A 23,692-nucleotide genomic window follows, 5' to 3' on the forward strand; every position below is an offset into this window, starting at 1 on the left:
GGTCAGGATGGATGATTGCTTTAATGTGTTCTTGGATTCGGTTAGCGAGAATTTTATTAAGAATTTTTGCATCGATGTTCATAAGAGAAATTGGTCTGAAGTTCTCTATCTTTGTTGGATCTTTCTGTGGTTTAGGTATCAGAGTAATAGTGGCTTCATAAAATGAGTTGGGTAGAATACCTTCTACTTCTATCTTGTGAAAAAGTTTGTGCAGAACTGGAATTAGATCTTCTTTGAAGGTCTGATAGAACTCTGCACTAAACCCGTCTGGTCCTGGGCTTTTTTTGGCTGGGAGACTATTAATAACTGCTTCTATTTCTTTAGGGGATATGGGACTGTTTAGAAGGTCAACTTGATCCTGATTCAACTTTGGTACCTGGTATCTGTCCAGAAATTTGTCCATTTCGTCCAGGTTTTCCAGTTTTGTTGAGTATAGCCTTTTGTAGAAGGATCTGATTGTGTTTTGGATTTCTTCAGGATCTGTTGTTATGTCTCCCTTTTCATTTCTGATTTTGTTAATTAGGATTTTGTCCCTGTGCCCTTTAGTGAGTCTAGCTAAGGGTTTATCTATCTTGTTGATTTTCTCAAAGAACCAACTCCTCATTTGGTTAATTCTTTGAATAGTTCTTCTTGTTTCCACTTGGTTGATTTCACCCCTGAGTTTGATTATTTCCTGCCGTCTACTCCCCTTGGGTGAATTTGCTTCCTTTTTTTCTAGAGCTTTTAGATGTGTTGTCAAGCTGCTAGTATGTGCTCTCTCCCGTTTTTTCTTGAAGGCACTCATAGCTATGAGTTTCCCTCTTAGAAATGCTTTCATTGTGTCCCAAAGGTTTGGGTACGTTGTGGCTTCATTTTCATTAAACTCTAAAAAGTCTTTAATTTCTTTCTTTATTCCTTCCTTGACCAAGGTATCATTGAGAAGAGTGTTGTTCAGTTTCCATGTGAATGTTGGCTTTCTGTTATTTATTTTGTTATTGAAGATCAGCCTTAGTGCATGGTGATCTGATAGGATACATGGGACAATTTCAATATTTTTGAATCTGTTGAGGCCTGATTTGTGACCTATTATGTGGTCAATTTTGGAGAAGGTACCATGAGGTGCTGAGAAGAAGGTATATCCTTTTGTTTTAGGATAAAATGTTCTGTAGATATCTGTCAGATCCATTTGTTTCATCACTTCTGTTAGTTTCAGTGTGTCCCTGTTTAGTTTCTGTTTCCATGATCTGTCCATTGGTGAAAGTGGTGTGTTGAAGTCTCCCACTATTATTGTGTGAGGCGCAATGTGTGCTTTGAGCTTTACTAAAGTTTCTTTAGTGAATGTGGCTGCTCTTGTATTTGGAGCATAGATATTCAGAATTGAGAGTTCCTCTTGGAGGATTTTACCTTTGATGAGAATGAAGTGTCCCTCCTTGTCTTTTTTGATGACTTTGGGTTGGAAGTCAATCTTATCAGATATTAGGATGGCTACTCCTGCTTGTTTCTTCATACCATTTGCTTGGAAAATTGTTTTCCAGCCTTTCATTCTGAGGTAGTGTCTATCTTTTTCTCTGAGATGAGTTTCCTGTAAGCAGCAAAATGTTGGGTCTTGTTTGTGTAGCCAGTTTGTTAGTCTATGTCTTTTTATTGGCGAGTTGAGACCATTGATGTTAAGAGATATTAAGGAAAAGTAATTGTTGCTTCCTGTTATTTTAGTTGTTAAAGGTGGCATTCTGTTCTTGTGGCTGTCTTCTTTTAGGTTTGTTGAGGGATTACCTTCTTGTTTTTTCTAGGGCGTTGTTCCCGTTCTTGTATTGGTTTTTTTCTGTTATTATCCTTTGAAGGGCTGGATTCGTGGAGAGATAATGCGTGAATTTGGTTTTGTCGTGGAATACTTTGGTTTCTCCCTCTATGATAATTGAGAGTTTGGCTGGGTATAGTAGCCTGGGCTGCAGTTTGTGTTCTCTTAGTGTCTGTATAACATCTGTCCAGGCTCTTCTGGCTTTCATAGTCTCTGGTGAAAAATCTGGTGTAATTCTGATAGGCTTGCCTTTATATGTTACTTGACCTTTTTCCCTTACTGCTTTTAGTATTCTATCTTTATTTAGTGCATTTGATGTTCTGATTATTATGTGTCGGGAGGAATTTCTTTTCTGGTCCAGTCTATTTGGAGTTCTGTAGGCTTCTTGTATGTTCATATGCATCTCATTCTTTAGATTTGGGAAGTTTTCTTCAATAATTTTGTTGAAGATGTTTGCTGGACCTTTGAGTTGAAAATCTTCATTCTCATCCACTCCTATTATCCGTACGTTTGGTCTTCTTATTGTGTCCTGGATTTCCTGGATATTTTGAGTTAGGATCTTTTTGCATTTTCCATTTTCTTTGATTGTTGTGCCGATGTTCTCTATGGAATCTTCTGCACCTGAGATTCTCTCTTCCATCTCTTGTATTCTGTTGCTGATTCTCGCATCCATGGTTGCAGATTTCTTTCCTAGGGTTTCTATCTCTAGTGTTGCCTCGCTTTGAGTTTTCTTTATTGTGTCTACTTCCCTTTTTAGGTCTAGTATGGTTTTGTTCATTTCCATCACCTGTTTGTATGTTTTTTCCTCTTTTTCTGTAAGGACTTCTACCTGTTTGATTGTGTTTTCCTGTTTTTCTTTAAGGACTTGTAACTCTTTAGCAGTGTTCTCCTGTATTTCTTTAAGTGATTTATTAAAGTCCTTCTTGATGTCCTCTACCATCATCATGAGATATGCTTTTAAATCTAGGTCTAGGTTCTCAGGTGTGTTGGGGTTCCCTGGACTGGGCGAAGTGGGTGTGCTGGGTTCTGGTGATGGTGAGTGGTCTTGGTTCCTGTTAGTAAGATTCCTCCGTTTACCTTTCGCCATCTGGTAATCTCTGGAGTTAGTAGTTATAGTTGACTCTGTTTAGAGATTGTTCTTCTGGTGATTCTGTTACCGTCTATCAGCAGACCTGGGAGACAGATTCTCTCCTCTGAGTTTCAGTGCTCAGAGCACTCTCTGCTGGCAAGCTCTCTTACAGGGAAGGTGCGCAGATATCTTGTATTTGGACCTCCTCCTGGCCGAAGAAGAAGGCCCAAAACAGGACCTTTCTCAGACACTGTGTTGCTTTGGCAGTTCCCAGGTGGTACAGACTCTCACCTAAGCAGACTAAATTCCTAAGTTCCTTGGAGTCCCGGGACCAAGATGGTGACCGCTGCTGCTGTGGCTTAGGCCGCCTCCCCAGCCGGGTGGGCACCTGTCCTCCGGTCCGGAAGGTGGCCGGCTGTCCCCGGCCCACACAGGGTGCTGCCTCAGCGCCTCTGTGCTTCTGCCTGTTCCAGAAGCTGTCAGGTTCTCTGGCGCACCCTCTCACCTGTTCAGACTAATTTCCTAAGTTCGGCGGGTCCCGGACCAAGATGGCGACCTCTGCTGCTGTGGCTTAGGTCGCCTCCCCAGCCGGGCGGGCACCTGTCCTCCGGTCCGGAAGGTGGCCGGCTGTCCCCGGCCCACACAGGGTGCTGCCTCAGCCCCTCTGTGCTTCTGCCTGTTCCAGAGGCTGTCAGGTTCTCTGGCGCACCCTCTCACCTGTTCAGACTAATTTCCTAAGTTCGGCAGGTCCCGGACCAAGATGGCGACCGCTGCTGCTGTGGCTTAGGCCGCCTCCCCAGCCGGGCGGGCACCTGTCCTCCGGTCCAGACGGTGGCTGGCTGTCCCCGGCCCACAAAGGGTGCTGCCTCAGTGCCTCTGTGCTTCCGCCTGTTCCAGAAGCTGTCAGGTTCTCTGGCGCACCCTCTCACCTGTTCAGACTAATTTCCTAAGTTCGGCGGGTCCCGGACAAAGATGGCGACCGCTGCTGCTGTGGCTTAGGCCGCCTCCCCAGCCGGGTGGGCACCTGTCCTCTGGTCCGGAAGGTGGCCGGCTGTCCCCGGCCCTCACAGGGTGCTGCCTCAGCGCCTCTGTGCTTCCGCCTGTTCCAGAAGCTGTCAGGTTCTCTGGCGCACCCTCTCACCTGTTCAGACTAATTTCCTAAGTTCGGCGGGTCTCGGACCAAGATGGCGACCGCTGCTGCTGTGGCTTAGGCCGCCTCCCCAGCCGGGCGGGCACCTGTCCTCCGGTCCGGATGGTGGCCGGCTGTCCCCGGCCCACAAAGGGTGCTGCCTCAGCGCCTCTGTGCTTCCGCCTGTTCCAGAAGCTGTCAGGTTCTCTGGCGTACCCTCTCACCTGTTCAGACTAATTTCCTAAGTTCGGCGGGTCCCGGACCAAGATGGCGACCGCTGCTGCTGTTCCTGTTTTTCTTTAAGGACTTGTAACTCTTTAGCAGTGTTCTCCTGTATTTCTTTAAGTGATTTATTAAAGTCCTTCTTGATGTCCTCTACCATCATCATGAGATATGCTTTTAAATCTAGGTCTAGGTTCTCAGGTGTGTTGGGGTTCCCTGGACTGGGCGAAGTGGGTGTGCTGGGTTCTGGTGATGGTGAGTGGTCTTGGTTCCTGTTAGTAAGATTCCTCCGTTTACCTTTCGCCATCTGGTAATCTCTGGAGTTAGTAGTTATAGTTGACTCTGTTTAGAGATTGTTCTTCTGGTGATTCTGTTACCGTCTATCAGCAGACCTGGGAGACAGATTCTCTCCTCTGAGTTTCAGTGCTCAGAGCACTCTCTGCTGGCAAGCTCTCTTACAGGGAAGGTGCGCAGATATCTTGTATTTGGACCTCCTCCTGGCCGAAGAAGAAGGCCCAAAACAGGACCTTTCTCAGACACTGTGTTGCTTTGGCAGTTCCCAGGTGGTACAGACTCTCACCTAAGCAGACTAAATTCCTAAGTTCCTTGGAGTCCCGGGACCAAGATGGTGACCGCTGCTGCTGTGGCTTAGGCCGCCTCCCCAGCCGGGTGGGCACCTGTCCTCCGGTCCGGAAGGTGGCCGGCTGTCCCCGGCCCACACAGGGTGCTGCCTCAGCGCCTCTGTGCTTCTGCCTGTTCCAGAAGCTGTCAGGTTCTCTGGCGCACCCTCTCACCTGTTCAGACTAATTTCCTAAGTTCGGCGGGTCTCGGACCAAGATGGCGACCGCTGCTGCTGTGGCTTAGGCCGCCTCCCCAGCCGGGCGGGCACCTGTCCTCCGGTCCGGACGGTGGCTGGCTGTCCCCGGCCCACAAAGGGTGCTGCCTCAGCGCCTCTGTGCTTCCGCCTGTTCCAGAAGCTGTCAGGTTCTCTGGCGCACCCTCTCACCTGTTCAGACTAATTTCCTAAGTTCGGCGGGTCCCGGACCAAGATGGCGACCTCTGCTGCTGTGGCTTAGGTCGCCTCCCCAGCCGGGCGGGCACCTGTCCTCCGGTCCGGAAGGTGGCCGGCTGTCCCCGGCCCACACAGGGTGCTGCCTCAGCCCCTCTGTGCTTCTGCCTGTTCCAGAGGCTGTCAGGTTCTCTGGCGCACCCTCTCACCTGTTCAGACTAATTTCCTAAATTCGGCGGGTCTAAGTTGAAAATTTTGATTCAAGCCCACTTATTAATTTGGAAGAGGAGATTTCGACACAGCCTAATGTTAAGTATTATGCACATCTACAATGAAAAGGAGCAAGCAGGACAAAGAGAAATACAAAATGTACAGTTTGAAGAGAAAAAGAATGCCAAAAAATGTAATTTTGGAACCAAGTCCTGTGTTTAGGAGATAAAAACTTAAAAGAAAATACTGACTCAAAAAACAGAATTAAAGAAGAGGCAACCTCAGGACAAGACCTACTCAGCTCATCTTGAAACCTGTGAAAGGAAAAACCTTTGGGAGTTTCTTAGCCAGAAATACCATTAACAAGTCAAAGCTTGAGCAGGGGCACAAGTCCCTTCCGGCCCACTCCAGCACCGGGGTGCCTTGCCCGTGGAGTCTCCGGACACCCGCAAGGAACCACACAGGATTCCCCACGGGATCCTAAGACCTCTGGCGAGTGGAACACCACAAGTCCCTTCTGGTTCACTCCAGCAGCGGAGTTCCTTGCGCACGGAGTTTCTGGACACCCCCAAGGTCCTCACAGGAACCTCCATGTGATCTTAAGACCTCTGGTGAGTGGAACACAACTTCTGCCAGGAGGCAGGTTCAAAAACTAGATATCTGGACACCTTCCCTGCAAGAGGAGAGCTTACCTGCAGAGAGTACTCTGACCACTGAAACTAAGGATAGAGCTAGTCTCCCAGGTCTGCTGATAGAGGCTAAAATAATCACCTGAGGAACAAGCTCTAGCCACTATAACAACTAGCTCCAGAGAATACCAGATGGCAAAAGGGAAATGTAAGAATCCTACTAACAGAAATCAAGACCACTCACCATCTTCAGAACGCAGCACTCCCACCCCACCTAGTACTGGGCACCCCAACACAAAAGCTAGACCTGGATTTAAAAGCATATCTCATGATGATGGTAGAGGACATCAAGAAGGACTTTAATAACTCACTTAAAGAAATACAGGAGAACACTGCTAAAGAGTTACAAGTCCTTAAAGAAAAACAGGAAAACACAACCAAACAGGTAGAAGTCCTTAAAGAAAAACAAGAAAACACATCCAAACAAGAGATGGAAATGAACAAAACCATACTAGACCTAAAAAGGGAAGTAGACACAATAAAGAAAACCCAAAGTGAGGCAACGCTGGAGATAGAAACCCTAGGAAAGAAATCTGCAACCATGGATGCGAGAATCAGCAACAGAATACAAGAGATGGAAGAGAGAATCTCAGGTGCAGAAGATTCCATAGAGAACATCGGCACAACAATCAAAGAAAATACAAAACGCAAAAGGACCTAACTCAAAACATCCAGGAAATCCAGGACACAATGAGAAGACCAAACCTACAGATAATAGGAGTTGATGAAAATGAAGATTTTTAACTTAGAGGGCCAGCAAATATCTTCAACAAAATTATTGAAGAAAACTTCCCAAACCTAAAGAAAGACATGCCCATGATCATACAATAAGCCTACAGAACTCCAAATAGACTGGACCAGAAAAGAAATTCCTCCCGACACATAATAATCAGAACAACAAATGCACTAAATACAGACAGAATATTAAAAGCAGTAAGGGAGAAAGGTCAAGTAACATATAAAGGCAGGCCTATCAGAATTACACCAGACTTTTCACCAGAGACTATGAAAGCCAGGAGAGCCTGGACAGATGTGATACAGACACTAAGAGAACACAAATGCCAGCCCAGGCTACTATACCCGGCCAAACTCTCAATTACCATAGATGGAGAAACCAAAGTATTCCATGACAAAACCAAATTCACACATTATCTTTCCATGAATCCAACCCTTCAAAGGATAATAACAGAAAAAAACCAATACAAGGACGGAAATCACGCCCTAGCAAAAGCAAGAAAGTAATCGCTCAACAAACCAAAAAGAAGACAGCCACAAGAACAGAATTCCAACTCTAACAACAAAAATAAAAGGAAGCAACAATTACTTTTCCTTAATATCTCTTAATATCAATGGACTCAATTCACCAATAAAAAGACATAGACTAACAGACTGGCTACACAAACAGGACCCAACATTCTGCTGCTTACAGGAAACCCATCTCAGGGAAAAGGAAAGACACTTCCTCAGAGTGAAAGGCTGGAAAACAATTTTCCAAGCAAATGGTCTGAAGAAACAAGCTGGAGTAGCCATTCTAATATCGAATAAAATTGAATTCCAACCCAAAGTTATCAAAAAAGACAAGGAGGGACACTTCATACTCATCAAAGGTAAAATCCTACAAGAGGAACTCTCAATTCTGAATATCTATGCTCCAAATGAAAGGGTAGCCACATTCATTAAAGAAACTTTAGTAAAGCTCAAAGCACACATTGCACCTCACACAATAATAGTGGGAGACTTCAACACACCACTTTCATCAATGGACAGATCATGGAAACAGAAACTAAACAGGGGCACAGTGAACCTAACAGAAGTTATGAAACAAATGGATCTAACAGATATCTACAGAACATTTTATCCTAAAACAAAAGGATATACCTTCTTCTCAGCACCTCACAGGACCTTCTCCAAAATTGACCATATAATTGGTCACAAAACAGGCCTCAACAGATACAAAAATATTGAAATTATCCCATGTATCCTATCAGACCACCATGGACAAAGGCTGATCTTCAATAACAACATAAATAATGGAAAGCCAACATTCACGTGGAAACAACAACACTCTTCTCAATGATACCTTGGTCAAGGAAGGAATAAAGAAAGAAATTAAAGACTTTTTAGAGTTTAATGAAAATGAAGCCACAACATACCCAAACCTATGGGACACAATGAAAGCATTTATAAGAGGGAAACTCATAGCTCTGAGTGCCTCCAAAAAGAAACTAGAGAGAGCACACACTAGCAGCTTGACAACACATCTAAAAGCTCTAGAAAAAAAGGAAGAAAATTCACCAAAGGGAGTAGAAGGCAGGAAATAATCAAACTCAAGGGTGAAATCAACCAAGTGGAATCTAGAACTATTCAAAGAATTAACCAAACAAGGAGTTGGTTCTTTGAGAAAATCAACAAGATCTATAAACCCTTAGCTAGACTCACTAAAGGGCACAGGGACAGCATCCTAATTAACAAAATCAGAAATGAAAAGGGACACATAACAACAGATCCTGAAGAAATCCAAAACACTATCAGATCCTTCTACAAAAGGCTATACTCAACAAACTGGAAAACCTGGATGAAATGGACAAAATTCTAGACAGAAATCAGGTACCAAAGTTAAATCAGGATCAAGTTAACGATCTAAACAGTCCCATATCCCCTAAAGAAATAGAAGCAGTCATTAATAGTCTCCAAGCCAAAAAAAAAAAAAAAAGCCCAGGACCAGATGGGTTTAGTGCAGAGTTCTATCAGACCTTCAAAGAATTCCAGTTCTGCACAAACTATTCCACAAAATAGAAGTAGAAGGTATTCTACCCAATTCATTCTATGAAGCCACAATTACTCTGATACCTAAACCACAGAAAGATCCAACAAAGATAGAGAACTTCAGACCAATTTCCCTTATGAATATCGATGCAAAAATACTCAATAAAATTCTGAATAACTGAATCCAAGAACACATTAAAGCAATCATCCATCCTGACCAGTAGGTTTTATTCCAGGGATGCAGGGATGGTTTAATATACGGAAATCCATCAACGTAATCCATTATATAAACAAACTCAAAGACAAAAACCACATGATCATCTCGTTAGATGCAGAGAAAGCATTCGACAAGATCCAACACCCATTCATGATAAAAGTCTTGGAAAGATCAGGAATTCAAGGCCCATACCTAAACAGGATAAAAGCAATCTACAGCAAACCAGTAACCAACATCAAAGTAAATGGTGAGAAGCTGGAAGCAATCCCACTAAAATCAGGGACTAGACAAGGCTGCCGACTTTCTCCCTACCTATTCAACATAGTACTTGAAGTCCTAGCCAGAGCAATTCGACAACAAAAGGAGATTAAGGGAATACAAATTGAAAAAGATGAAGTCAAAATATCACTCTTTGCAAATGATATGATAGTATATATAAGTGACCCTAAAAATTCCACCAGAGAACTCCTAAACCTGATAAACAGCTTCAGTGAAGTAGCTGGATATAAAATTAACTCAAACAAGTCAATGGCCTTTCTCTACACTAAGAATAAACAGGCTGAGAAAGAAATTAGGGAAACAACACCCTTCTCAATAGTCACAAAAATATATAAAATATCTTGGCGTGACTCTAACTAAGGAAGTGAAAGATCTGTAGATAAGAACTTCAAGTCTCTGAAGAAAGAAATTAAAGAAGATCTCAGAAGATGGAAAGATCTCCCATGCTCATGATTGGCAGGATCAACATTGTAAAAATGGCTATCTTGCCAAAAGCAATCTACAGATTCAATGCAATCCCCATCAAAATTCCAACTCAATTCTTCAACAAATTAGAAAGAGCAATCTGCAAATTCATCTGGAATAACAAAAAACCTAGGATAGCAAAAACTGTTCTCAAGGATAAAAGAACCTCTGGTGGAATCACCATGCCTGACCTAAAGCTGTACTACAGAGCAATTGTGATAAAAACTGCATGGTACTGGTATAATGACAGACAAGTAGACCAATGGAATAGAATTGAAGACCCAGAAATGAACCCACACACCTATGGTCACTTGATCTTCGACAAGGGAACTAAAACCATCAAGTGGAAGAAAGACAGCATATTCAACAAATGTTGCTGACACAACTGGTTGTTAACATGTAGAAGAATGCGAATCGATCCATTCCTATCTCCTTGTACTAAGCTCAAATATAAGTGGATCAAGGAACTTCACATAAAACCAGAGACACTGAAACTTATAGGGGAGAAAGTAGGGAAAAGCCTCGAAGATATGGGCACAGAGTAAAAATTCCTGAATAGAACAGCAATGGCTTGTGCTGTAAGATCAAGAATTGACAAATGGGACCTCATGAAACTGCAATGCTTCTGTAAGGCAAAGGACACCGTCAATAAGACAAAAAGGCCACCAACAGACTGCGAAAGGATCTTTACATATCCTAAATCAGATAGAGGACTAATATCTAATATATATAAAGAATTGAAGAAGGTGAACTCCAGAAAATGAGATAACCCCATTTAAAAATGGGGCTCAGAGCTAAACAAAGAATTCTCACCTGAGGAATACCGAATGGCTGAGAAGCAACTGAAAAAATGTTCAGCATCCTTAATCATCAGGGAAATGCAAATCAAAACAACCCTGAAATTCCATCTCACACCAGTCAGAACGGCTAAGACCAAAAGTTCAAGTAACAGTAGATGCTGGCGAGGATGTGGAGAAAGAGGAACACTCCTCTATTGCTGGTGGAATTGCAAGCTTGTACAACCACTCTGGAAATCAGTCTGGCCGTTCCTCAGAAAATTGGACATAGTACTACCAGAGGTTCCCACAATACCTCTCCCAGGCATATATCCAGAAGATGTTCCAACTGGTAAGAAAGACACATGCTCCACTATGTTCATAGCAGCCTTATTTATAATAGCCAGAAGCTGGAAAGAACCCAGATGCCCCTCAACAGAGGAATGGATACAAAAAAAAAAAAAAAATGTGGTACATTTACACAATGGCGTACTACTCAGCTATTAAAAAGAATGAATTTATGAAATTCCTAGGCAAATGGTTGGACCTGGAGTGCATCATCCTGAGTGAGGTAACACAATCACAAAAGAACTCAAATGATATGTACTCACTGATAAGTGGATATTAGCCCACAAACTTAGTATACCCGAGATATAAGATACAATTTGCAAAACACATGAAACTGAAGAAGAACGAAGACCAAAGTGTGGACACTTTGCCCCTTCTTAGAATTGATAACAATCACCCATGGAAGGAGTTACAGAGACAAAGTTTGGAGCTGAGACAAAAGAATGGACCATCTAGAGATTGCCATATCCAGGGATCCATCCCATAATTAGCCTCCAAAGGATGACACCATTGCATACACTAGCAAGCATTTGCTCAAAGGACCCTGATATAGCTGTCTCTTGTGAGACTAGGCCGGGGCCTAGCAAACACATAAGTGGATGCTCACAGTCAGCTATTGGATGGAGCACAGGGCCCCCAATGGAGGAACTAGAGAAAGTATCCAAGGAGCTAAAGAGATCTGCAACCCTGTAGATGTAACAACATTATGAACTAACCAGTACCCCGGAGCTCTTGACTCTAGCTGCATATGTATCAAAAGATGGCCTAGTCGGCCATCACTGAAAAGAGAGGCCCATTGGACTTGCAAACTTTATATGCCCCAGTACAGTGGACTGCCAGGGCCAAAAAATGGGAATGGATGGGTAGGGAAGTGGGGGGGGGGTAAAAAATATTTTAAAAATGTCAAGTCTCAAGAAGAAAAAAAAAAGAATAATATGATAGAAACCATTTTGAATTGGGTTTTCTCTTTTTATTTCTGCAACTTGAGTTCTATGCATGTCTACCAGCAGTTTGTTTTCCTTATAGCTGAATAGTGTTTTATGGTATGGGTTACAAAGCTGTATTCACCCATTTCTCATGAAGAGATTATGAATAAGCTATTTTAGATTGGGGTCCCTGATAAAACCATTATGAACATTATCTACAAGCATTTGGTTGAACATAAATTTTTATATTTGGAATAAAAATCCAGAAATGTGAAAAAAAAACCAAGTCAAAGCTTATGGAAATTCAAGTTGGGAACTAGGTTCCAGCCCCAACAAGAAAAACTAAATAGGTTTAAACAAGTGGTTCTTACTTCAGAGTCAAAAAGGATACCGGAGTAAAAGCTGTGATTCTTTTGGGGGTTAATGGAAGACCCCAAATCCAGCTATGCTACAGAGAAGTCCCTGCATAGAGTCCCAGAAAGTCCACTGCAAGAAACTGTGAAGGTGAAGCTTGGGTTACCTTGGAGACTATAAGATGTTAGAGATACTAGAGCAATGGGATATCAGCCAAAAAGATTGTAGGTTTTAGGTCTCAGAAACCTAGACTAAATGACTAGCTAACTAGCTAACTAGCTAACTAGCTAACTGGGGTGCCCATGGCCATCTCCGCCAGCAGTACCTGTGGCTCCTGCCAGCACTTCTTATGCCACTCCCTACCCTAAACCTTTCACTCCCAGGAGCTAGGCTTCTGCTTCCCTTCCCCCAACCTGATCCCTATATAAGTCAGACACTTTGGCCCTTTGGCCCTGGTGACTCTTGATCAATAGCTCCTCTCTTACCCACTCTCCCCTCAACTTTCATGATCTTATTTACTCTGCTGATCATGTTCAGCCTGTACTCTTCCCTCAGCCTGCTTTTTCTCCTTTATATCTACAATAAAAACCTTTTCCACACTTTAGGAGTAATCATGTCCTCCTTTTATTTCATTTTTTATTCAGTGGGACCAGCCCAATAGAGAAAAGTGTGTAGCAGTCAGCAAAGCTGGAAGGGGATAGTTATCTAAACCCTTGACTATTGGACATAGAGCAGAATCTTCAACTTTCCCTGCTGTTTGTTTGTGATATTCTTTGATCCAGTATTTCTTCACTATGCCCACTTTCCTCCTTTTGGGAATGGTAATGTATATTCTCTGCCATTGTGTATTGGAAATATGTGATATGTTTTTATTTTGTTTGATTTTACAAGGGGATTACAGTTAAGGATTGCCTTGAGTCTCAGAAGAGAGTTTGACTTTGAAGCAGTCTTGAGACTATGAAAATGGGGACTTTTGAAGTTGAACTGAATGTGTTTTGCATTATGACACAAATACAAGCTTCTGCAGGCCAAGTAGTGGACTGTTGTACTTTGAATGACAATAGCCCCCATACACTCATATGTTTGAATGCTTGGTCTCTGATTAGTGGAACTGAAAAGGATTAAGAAATATGGCCTTCTTGGAGTACTAGATCAGGCTTTATTGAAGGAGTATCACTGGGGATGGGCTTTGAGGTTACAAAAGCCCATGCCAAGCCCAGCTGTGAAATCTCTCTCTCTCTCTCCCTCCCTTCCCCTCTCTCCCTCCCTCCCTCCCTCCCTCCCCCACTGTTCTTCCCTTCCTCCCTCTCTCCCTCCTTCCATTATCCTCCCCCCTCCTCTTCCCTCTCTTCCTCTCTCCCCCTCCCCCCTCCCTCTCCCTTTCTGATGGTGGGGGCTGAAGAGATGGCTCAGCAGTTAAGAGCACTGATAACTCTTCCAGAGCTCCTGAGTTAAATTCCCAGCAACCACATGGTGGCTCACAACCATCTGTAATGGGATCAGATGTCCTCTGGTGTGTCTGAAGACAGTGACAATACAGTGTACTCATATATGAAATAAGTAAATTTAAAAAAAATGTTAAAAAAGAGGGAAAACAGGGCAACAGACCACATGTAACAACATGTAAAACAGAAGAGGGGCTATTTAGCAGAAGAAGGTTGATTACAGGAGGAAAGCACCACTGGTAGGTTTTCAACCTCTTCCATATGTCCCTTCTACTCTGCATCTGGAAATGCTGATAAAGATGTGTATTTGCTCCATCTGGTGTTCATGGAAATTTCTGACTGTAGATCAAAATTAGAACTGTTCTGCTGTGTGGTATTCAATTTTTATCTACAGTTGAGTATTGCCCCAGAGCTCTGCTGGTGAGATCAACCTGAAACTACCACATAATAGGTTTTCTCCACAAATTAAGTTAGCCAATTCAAGCTGAAATAAAAGTATAAAAGCAGGTTTATTTAGGAACAGTTCTTGGTCTATTTCACCAGTCTCATGGGACAAGACCAAAGAATAAGTTGCAGGGAGATAGGGAGACAGGAAGACAGGGAGGAGAGAGAGGGGAGCGGAGGGGGAGAGAGGGGGGGAGACAGACAGAGACACAGAGAGAGAGAGAGAGAGAGAGAGAGAGAGAGAGAGAGAGACAGAGAAACACACAGAGAGAAACAGAGAGAGAAACAGAGAGAGCAGAGAAAACAAAAGAGAGGAGTAATGCAGAGAGAGCAATCTGGGGTAGCACATGAGTCCTTTTATTAGCAGCACACACTTGGTGCACCTGGTGATGGCAGATGATGACTTAAGTTGCTAAGTCCCTGAGAACAGACCAGTGGAAATGCCTGTATATAAACAGGGTTAGGATTACAGATCCTGGGTTTGAAGCCTAACACCCTAGTCTTTTGTTGATAATACATAAACAAGGGGTGATGACAAATAGTCATCTAGAACTACTCCCTGCTGACATTGAGGCATCATTACTGGGTGCTCAAAAAGCTGGAATGTTGGCCAAGTCCAGGAAGAACAGGTTGGTTCAGCTGCTTCCCAGGCTCTATAGACCATCTGAGGCTAGGAAATTACAGTTTCAGTTGAAACAGTCTCTAGTTACTTTGAAGCTGACCTGAATGCAGAATTTGAGGAAATACCTGGAAGTGGCAGGATGCTAGAACAGAATGTGTGTGTGTGTGCGTGTGTGTGTGTGTGTGTGTGTGTGTGTGTGTGTGTGTGTGTGTACAGAAGATAAAGTCAAGGAGTTTAGATAGGAATTTTTCCCCTTAGATGTACATTTGAAAACTTTTATGTCCATGGCTTTGTTATTTAGGGAAGAGAAATCCCAAAACCAGAGAAAAAGAGAAGGATCCCACCCTCTGGAATAGGCAATAGGTGGGGAACTTTAGGCTGCTGGTTGACAGGGATACTTATCTAGAGTCCATTTGACCCATGAGAGGTCAAATTCCCTGAAGCTTACAAAAAAATTTTCAAGTTTACAAAAAGAGATACGTTTTAGAAATATTAGTATTACCATTGTTTGTAATCTGTACTGAAACCCACATAGCAGAGAAGTCAATAGACTCACATCTTTGTGTCATAGTAGAAGCTTGGGAAACAGTTTTTGGTTAAAAGCATGAGCATTCAGGCAAGCTCAGGGAAGACGGAAGCCTTTTGCAGAGCAGAAGGGGCAAAAGCTCACTTGATCTGGATTTTCAGTATGACTACAAACCATGAAAGAGGGCCTTCTCTCTATCCAGAAAATGGGATGTATACAAATTTAGCACAATGAGATGCACTTTTAAATCCATACTTAGAAGACCACCAAAGGAAATTTAAGATCTTGAGCTTATGGTTATGATAATAGTGGATCATAAAGTAGAGGACTTTACCAGAGTTAGACTAATAGTTTACTAGAACTCCATTGATTAATATTAAATCTCTGATCTTTGAAATCTTAATACAACAGTAGCATACTGAGGGGAAGAAATCTGAACCATTTTTTCATTTATTTTATGTATGTTGAATCATTTTATTATCTATTTAAGCTTTCACATCCTCCAACCTTCATAACTTGCATTTATCAACCTTAAAATACCTTCTAAGACCCTAAAACACTTTTTTTAAATTCTCGCAATGTAAGCTTTTCTATCCTCAGGTCTTACATAAACCTTACAATTTTTTTCCTATCGAATTTTCACCTTGAGACACAGGTGATTGATTATTGGTATCAGTCATTGTAAAGCAAGATTCTTTAGATAAGGGGATAATAAAAAGTTTCTCTGAAACCTGTTTCCTGAGTCTGGTAATAAGGCAGACTGTGACTAGACTGAGTAGATCAGCTTTAGGAGAGGGAGGCCTGTGGCCTGATTTTTATACATTAAGAGGACTGAGAAGGCTGCTGAAACCTTGGTTTCTGCTGTTAAACTGAATCTTTTACAACTCTAGTCTTCAAGCACATCAGAGACCAGAGAAGGATAAATTTCACTGAATAATCAGAAAGTGCAGACCAAGAAGGTTCGAAATCTGTTAAAAATGACAGAGACTTACTGGCTACCTGGACAGTCACCCAAGGTTCCTCAGAAGATTTGACAGACTTTCCTGTGAAGTAGGAATTTTGGTTGATTGTCTTAGCTTTGTCTAGGAAAAGTGGGACAATCAATTTCCCAGTCTCCTACCTGTCCACAGTTTGGACAGCATGCTGCCAGCATTCGGGCTAAAGGCAAGTGTATAGCCCAGTGTCCAGATTTGTCACATTTAAAGCAAGTCGTAGGTGGAGTTTCTTATGCACCCATCTTCTTTGGAGGAGATTAGTGGTGCTCAGGAGCTGGAAAGTCTATCACAAAAAAGAAAATCCTTTATTATATTAAACATTTTAATGTCATATTCTTCATATCTCTGAAGTGTTTGTAAACTACTTATCTATCTAAGGTATATCTATATAGGCAAAATTTGCTTGCTTCTAGTTACCTGTCCTAGGCATAGCCTTGAAAATGTATACAGGAGGCTAAATAAGACTTATTCCTGTAATTAATTACATTAGTATTTAGCATGACTACAAATATAATTCTGAACACATTAAAGAATTTGGACCATCTAGTGATTGCCATATCCAGGGATCCATCCCATAATCAGCTTCCAAATGCTTACACCATTGCATACACTAGCAAGATTTTGCTGAAAGAACCCAGATATAGCTCTCTCTTGTGAGACTATGCCGGGGCCTAGCAAACACAGAAGTGGATGATCACAGTCAGCTATTGGATGGGTCACACGGCCCCCAATGGAGGAGCTAGAGAAATTACCCAAGGAGCTAAAGGGAACTGCAACCCTATATGTGGAACAACAATATGAACTAACCAGTACCCCGGAGCTCTTGTCTTTAGCTGCATATGTATCAAAAGATGGTCTAGTCGGCCATCACTACAAAGAGAGGCCCATTGAACTTGCAAACTTTATATGCCCCAGTACAGGGGAACGCCAGGGCCAAAAAGGGGGAGTGGGTGGGTAGGGGATTGGGGGGTGGGTATGGGGGACCTTTGGGATAGCATTGAAAATGTAAACGAGGAAAATACCTAATAAAAAAAGAATTTGGTCACTTATAAGGTGACAATTAACTTGCATCTCTTAATTATCTTTAACAGTTAATAGCTTATATAAGATTAGGACTTTGTAGCTTTATCCCCCTTTAGTTGGATAAATAATTTTTTAACTGAAGCACCTTTAGTATCAAAATAACACTTTTAATCATAGATAAGGTTCATTGGGGAGACTGGCAACTTTACTGATCCTGAAAATGGGCACAATAAAGAAACCAAAACAAGCCAGGCAGTGGTGGCACGTGCCTTTAATCCCAGCTCTTGGGAGGCAGAGGCAGGTGGATTTCTGAGTTCGAGGCCAGCCTGGTCTACAGAGTGAGTTCCAGGACAGCCAGAGCTACACAGAGAAAGCCTGTCTCAAAAAAGAAAGAAAGAAAGAAAGAAAGAAAGAAAGAAAGAAAGAAAGAAAGAAAGAAAGAAAGAAAGAAAGAAAGAGAGAGAGAGAAAGAAAGCCAGCCATCCCATGGGAAATTTTCATTCCAAATTATCAAGGCTGTCTGGGAGAAAGAGGGCTTATGCACTGGAGTTGGGCCTGTGAGCAGGGACTGAGAGATCCTAGCTGCCAGCACTGACCCTGACAGGTTAATAGGCACCACATTCCTATGTTAATGAAATGGCCAGTTTCTCTTGCTAGAGATAAGGAAAATGACTCCCATTTTAGCAAGCAGGAACTTTTTTCAAGTTCCTAATGGAAAATTTGTCTAAATGTCTGATCTTGGGAAAAAGACTTTCTTGGGGAACCAGACACACCATTATAGAATATTGCAGTTTTGTTTTTTTTTTTTTTTTTGTACGTTTAGATTATCCAAATAGCTAAGGCTTAAAAGACAAAGAAGCTATATACACATTATTGTGAACCTCATTAGGCCTTAGGAGTTTATAGATCTTAAATATTAAATATACCTTATTCATCAAGCTTATGTTGCTACTTATTTTCTAGCAGCATTGTGTTGAGCAGTTAGCAAGGATATAAGTAGACATATGTCTTAAATTAGCTCTTGTTAATTTAAATAGGCCTTTTGTAAGACTCAAAGTGAGCCTTAGCTAACAGGAGAACCCTAAATGGGACTCAAGAATGGAGTTGGATGCAAAAACAAGAGGTTTATTGTTCCAGTGTGCTGGAGTTGTCCTGCACCCAGAGAAGAGGCGACCCCTTCTCTTTTCTTCATAAGCTTTTTATACAAATTTTTGAGGGCAGAATATAGCAACAGCAACTAGGTATGTAATGATTGGTGGTCCTGGTGACCTTTATATTAATTGGCTGGACAGGGAGGGGGGCCCAGGGACCTTTCCTAAGGCCCAGTGGGAAGTTCCAAGTTGGGGCTCTCTCACTTTATAACTTTTTTTTATCTTCATATACAGTATACCTGGAAATTGATGTGCCTATTTCTGGCCATTGAATGAGGTCAAGTTGTAATAAAATCTGAGTCTGTGAAGGAAGAGAGAGGGCACACATAGCTTAGTGTTGAAAGACCCACAACGTGAGGACTCCCCCACGTTCTGACTCAGGAGATGTGACACCCCAAAATCACCCACAAGAAACGATCTTGCTGCAAACTGCAAGAGGAATTTTATTCAAGAGCGCTCTCGGGCCCACGGTCATACACCACGAAGGGGTTGAGGACCGTGCCACCCTGAGTAGCTGGGTAAGGGGGTATTTAAAGGAAGAAACCACAACTCAAGGAGGTGAGGAGGGCGTTGTTGGAAAATACCAAAAATACCAGTTAAGAGTCACAAGGAAGTGCAAAGTTACAAGAGTCACAAAGAATACCTGGTAATTGTGTGGGTTATTTCTCAAGACAGTTTCTAAGAGCCCCTAACAATAGCACATTTGCATAGTGGGTTCCAGCAATGGACAGGGTGGGTCAGGGTGACTTTCTTTGAATGGACACTCCTTGAACCCAGGAAGCAGGTGGGTGGAGAAATGTTACTATCTGTTTTATGATTAGCATACCTTGGAGCATTGAGTCACAGAGGTCACATTCTCAAGCCTGGGCCTAAAGGCCTAGAATTTTGTTTTTATGTTTTACTTTTTCAGTGTGAGCTAGCTGCAGAAAGCCACTGTCATGGTCCATCTGTACAGGTTGTGAGAGCCTGCATCATGTAAAAGGCACAGCAGGCTAAAAATTCAGACTCTAGAATTTAGAATCAAATTCACAGACAACTGATCCATACATATTCCAATGCAATAGGAACAGGTGTGTGTGTTACAGTGAAGAAGGAAAAGGGTAAGGCAGGGTTCAGTCAAGAAAGGAGACTCGGGTTAGAGCGATGGCTCAGAGATTAAGAGCACTGACTACTCCTCCAGAGGTCCTGAGTTCAATTCCCAGCAACCACATGGTGGTCCACAACCATCTGTAATGGGATCTGATGCCCTCTTCTGGTGTGTCTGAAGACAGCTACAGTGTACCCATATACATAAAATAAATCTGTTTTTAAAAGGAAGGAAGGGAGAGAGGGAGGGAGGGAGGGAGGGAGGGAGGGAGGGAGGGAGGGAGGGAGGAAGGAAGGAAGAAACGGAGGGAAGGGGAGACGAGACGAGACGAGACGAGACGAGACGAGACGAGAAGAGAAGAGAAGAGAAGAGAAGAGAAGAGAAGAGAAGAGAAGAGAAGAGAACTCAAGTTTGTGGTCTGAGTCCTTAGAGGCAAGTGTCTGCCTGTCAGGAGCCATTTTGCCTGCCTCTGTGAAAGTCTGCCTGGCAGGCAGAGTCAAGGCAGGTCAGGGACTTGCTGGCAGATTTCCTGGTCTGTTGATACATGAAACAATAAGAGATGATATACTTGAGGCTCAAGGAGAGGGGCTGAATATTCTATTAACCTTGGTAGAAAAAACAGGGAGGTCTCCAGACGGAAACAGATATCCTATGTATATGTCAGCCATTGTCTCTGATAGCTTGTGATTTTGTTTCCCACAACACTAAAAGTATAAAAAGGCTAAGAGAAGTAAACTGGAAGCTGGCATGATATTGTCCTGCAGTCCTCCCAATTCTAACTTTGTTCCCTGAGTCTTCTTTCTGTCTTTCCTATAATCATCCTCACCCCAACCTCCTCAGAGGACTGTTGTACCAGCAGGCTCGGGGCATCTGCAGGCATGACTATCTTGCCAGTAGGACTTGAGCTGTAGAATATTGGCTACAGGGAAGGAATGAAAGTGAAGTTAAAAAAAAAACTGGACATGAGGGAGTTCAGACCAATTGCCTGTATACCAGCAGGAATTTTCAGGATCACAAAGGATGCAAAATAGCCCTCTAATTACTGAGGCTAGGCCACAGAACAAAAAAAAAAAAAAAAAAAAAAAAACAGGCATTTGGGGTACAAGGTATAGGACAGTCACAATTTGAATAAATTTCAGGAGACAGTCAGAGGCATCAGAGAATCTGGTTTAAACCCAGTGCTCCCCATTTTTTCAGCCTGTATTGGACACCAAAGACTATGAAGCAACATCCCACGTTACAGCCTGGGGTCAAGTCGTGGGACCAGATGTCTCTGAATACAAAAGCCCCCCAGAATAAGTCTGCCTTTGTTCTAAGGCAGACTTGCCCTGGGCAAGCCTCAACTTTGCAGGGAATTCAATGGGCCCTGAATGTGAATGAAGTACTCAGTACTTCTCAAGCTGCTGGGAAAGAATTAATCATTTTATCCAAAGCACACACCTGACACACCTGCCAGCACCAGGTGATGAAGTAAGCAGTTGCTAGGTCCCTGAGAGTAGCCAGTGGAATGGCCTGTATATTAACATGGTTAGGGTTAGAGATCCCAGGTTTGAAGCTCAACAGCTGCACCACCACCACCCCATGCCACAATGCACATCCTTGTTAGGGTAAATCTCCTTGTCTCGTCCTCATTCCCCATTGCTTTTCTCCTGAGAAGAGTCCCTCACTCACTAAACCACTTTCACAAGAACTCTATCTCCATCATGACTAAGATATTTCACATTTTCTAAGTGAGGACTTCAGATATTGGCTAGAATATATAAATCATGAAAAGAAAAATATATCATAAGCATAACACAATGATCTACATTGTTGCATAATTAAAAGAGTCTAACAAAAAAAATGTCTAACTCACTGAATTGGGACTCAGTGATAGAGGGATGCACACAGCACAGAGACAATAATGAGTTTGACCATGAAGGTTAAAAAGGGTAACATATCAATCTTTGGTAGAGGTTATAGCTCCATGAGTTCAGTACTTGTCTACTGTCTTAGTTATGGTTTTACTGCTGTGAACAGACACCATGACCAAGGCAACTCTTGACCAACCATGACCAAGAACAACATTTAATTGGGGCTGGCTTACAGGTTCAGAGGTTCAGTCCATTATCATCAAGGTGGGAACATGGCAGCATCCAGGCAGGCATTACTATTACTACTATCTTGCTAGTAGAACCTGAGCTATAAAATATTGGCTACAGGAGAGGAATGAGAGTGAACAGGAAATGCTGAGAGTTCTGCATCTTCATCTGAATGCTGCTAGCAGAATACTGGCTTCCAGGCATCTAGGATGAGGGTCTTAAAAAAAAGCCCACACCCACAGTGACACACCTACTCCAACAAGACCACACCTTCTAATAGTGCCACTCCCTGGGCTGAGCATATACAAACTATCACACCTACCTTGAACAAAGCCTTGTGTTTGATATGTAGCACCACATAATATCAAGCATAATGGTATTATCAAGAAGTGGAGGTAGAGGAATTAGTTGCCAAAGTCATCTGTGTCTACAAAGCAAATTCAAGGCCAGCCTGAACTACATAATACTCTATTCTAAAAAGTAAAGCAAAAGTACATAGAAGTTTTATATTAGTTCAGTTAACAATAAAGCACTGTCCAGTTAGAGAATTTTTTTTTCAAGAGCTATTTAGGAGCTCAGTATATAAGAATATCATCACTTCTTTTGAGAAACAAATAAAAATTTGTGTGTTTTCTAAAAGATTACTCATTGCATATGTTATTGTGATTCAAATGTTGCATGATATTACATTCAAGTCATTCTATAAAATGTCACACACTAAACAATTTTGTATTTTTGATTAGTCTGTGTCCTAAAGCAGCCTTTTGAATTTACTTACTATATTTGTTTGGTAAACAATTTTCTTTTTTTTAAAGATGTTATTTATTTTATATATATGTGCAGGCATTGGATCCCATTACAGATGGTTGTGAGCCACCATGTGGTTGCTGGGATTTGAACTCAGGACCTCTGGAAGAGCAGTCAGTGCTCTCAATCACTGAGCCATCTCTCCAGTCCGGTATACAATTTTCTAAAATTCCTAAGAGATCACATAAAAATGAATCACTATTTAGTTCTATGAGACTACTTGGTAAGTCCTATGACTAGCTCAGGAATATCACAGTGGATATGCACTTGGTTTTCCTTGCCAGAGTTCCCTTTCTATCAAACAAGATGGACAAAGAAAACTCCATGCCTGGAAATGCTAGGGTGAAATTTAGATACATCAAAGACCCAGACATTATAAAGCTGTTAGTAAGACAGATCACGTACAAAGAAACAAATATTAGAAGGACATCAAAACTAACAGATGGATGTAAAAAAAGAAGAATATTTTGATTGTTTTAGAAAAGGGTGTTAAACATAAAATTGAATCTCAAGAGAAATGTCCTTTTAAAATTACATATATAGAGATATATAGATATAGAGATATAGATATATACTTCTCTATAATATAATATCAGAAAGGCCCTAAATAAAAAAGTATTTTCTAAATATGAAATAAATAAAAATTACTTATTCCAAGACACATAAGAAGTAGTCAGTCAAATGACATCATAGAGTTTTTGTGTTCTAAAATCAAAATGTTGGAGAAATTAAAAAGAAAGACTATAAAAACTCAGTCTGAAATTTTAGAAAAATATCAGTAGGTTTAAGAAAAAGATAAAAGATATATTCATACATACATACTGCCTCTATTTCTGCTAAATTGCCAAAAAATACAATGAAAAATGTTTGGCAAATCATGGCTGAAATTATCAAGTGTTCTTTCAAAAATTGTAGCTAAACGGCTGTAATCTTTAGTCTGATAAAATGTTGAAAGCCTTTGATAATTATCAAACTATGAGAGGGATGAATAAGGTACTCATTTTTCTAAATGCTGAATTAGAAAGCCCTGCTTTAAATCTGAAACAGACTCAACCCTGTGGCATTTTTTGATTTCTATTTGTGGTTTAAATATATATGGTATATAAAATAAATATATATGGCATATATCCTGAGGCAAAGTGATGATTTAGCAATATTCCCTTGGTATTCTCTTACTGTGGCATTCAAAACATTCTGTATCATGCTGACTAGAAAATGCAGTTTATATTAGAGACAGACAGACAGATAGATAGACAGACAGACAGACATGTATCC

The 23,692-nt window shown here is 41.8% G+C and overlaps 1 long non-coding RNA gene across 1 annotated transcript in view; it reads right to left on the reverse strand.

The window, feature by feature from the left end:
• Window positions 1–23,692, reverse strand: part of Gm18280 (predicted gene, 18280) — a 50,056-nt gene that overhangs the window by 6,947 nt on the left and 19,417 nt on the right. The window contains exon 2 of the long non-coding RNA NR_169052.1: window positions 16,394–16,551. This is a non-coding gene — a long non-coding RNA (predicted gene, 18280). The remainder of the gene's footprint in view (window positions 1–16,393; window positions 16,552–23,692) is intronic.

This window comes from Mus musculus, chromosome 18 (assembly GCF_000001635.26).
Source record: "Mus musculus strain C57BL/6J chromosome 18, GRCm38.p6 C57BL/6J".
NCBI lineage: Eukaryota > Metazoa > Chordata > Mammalia > Rodentia > Muridae > Mus > Mus musculus.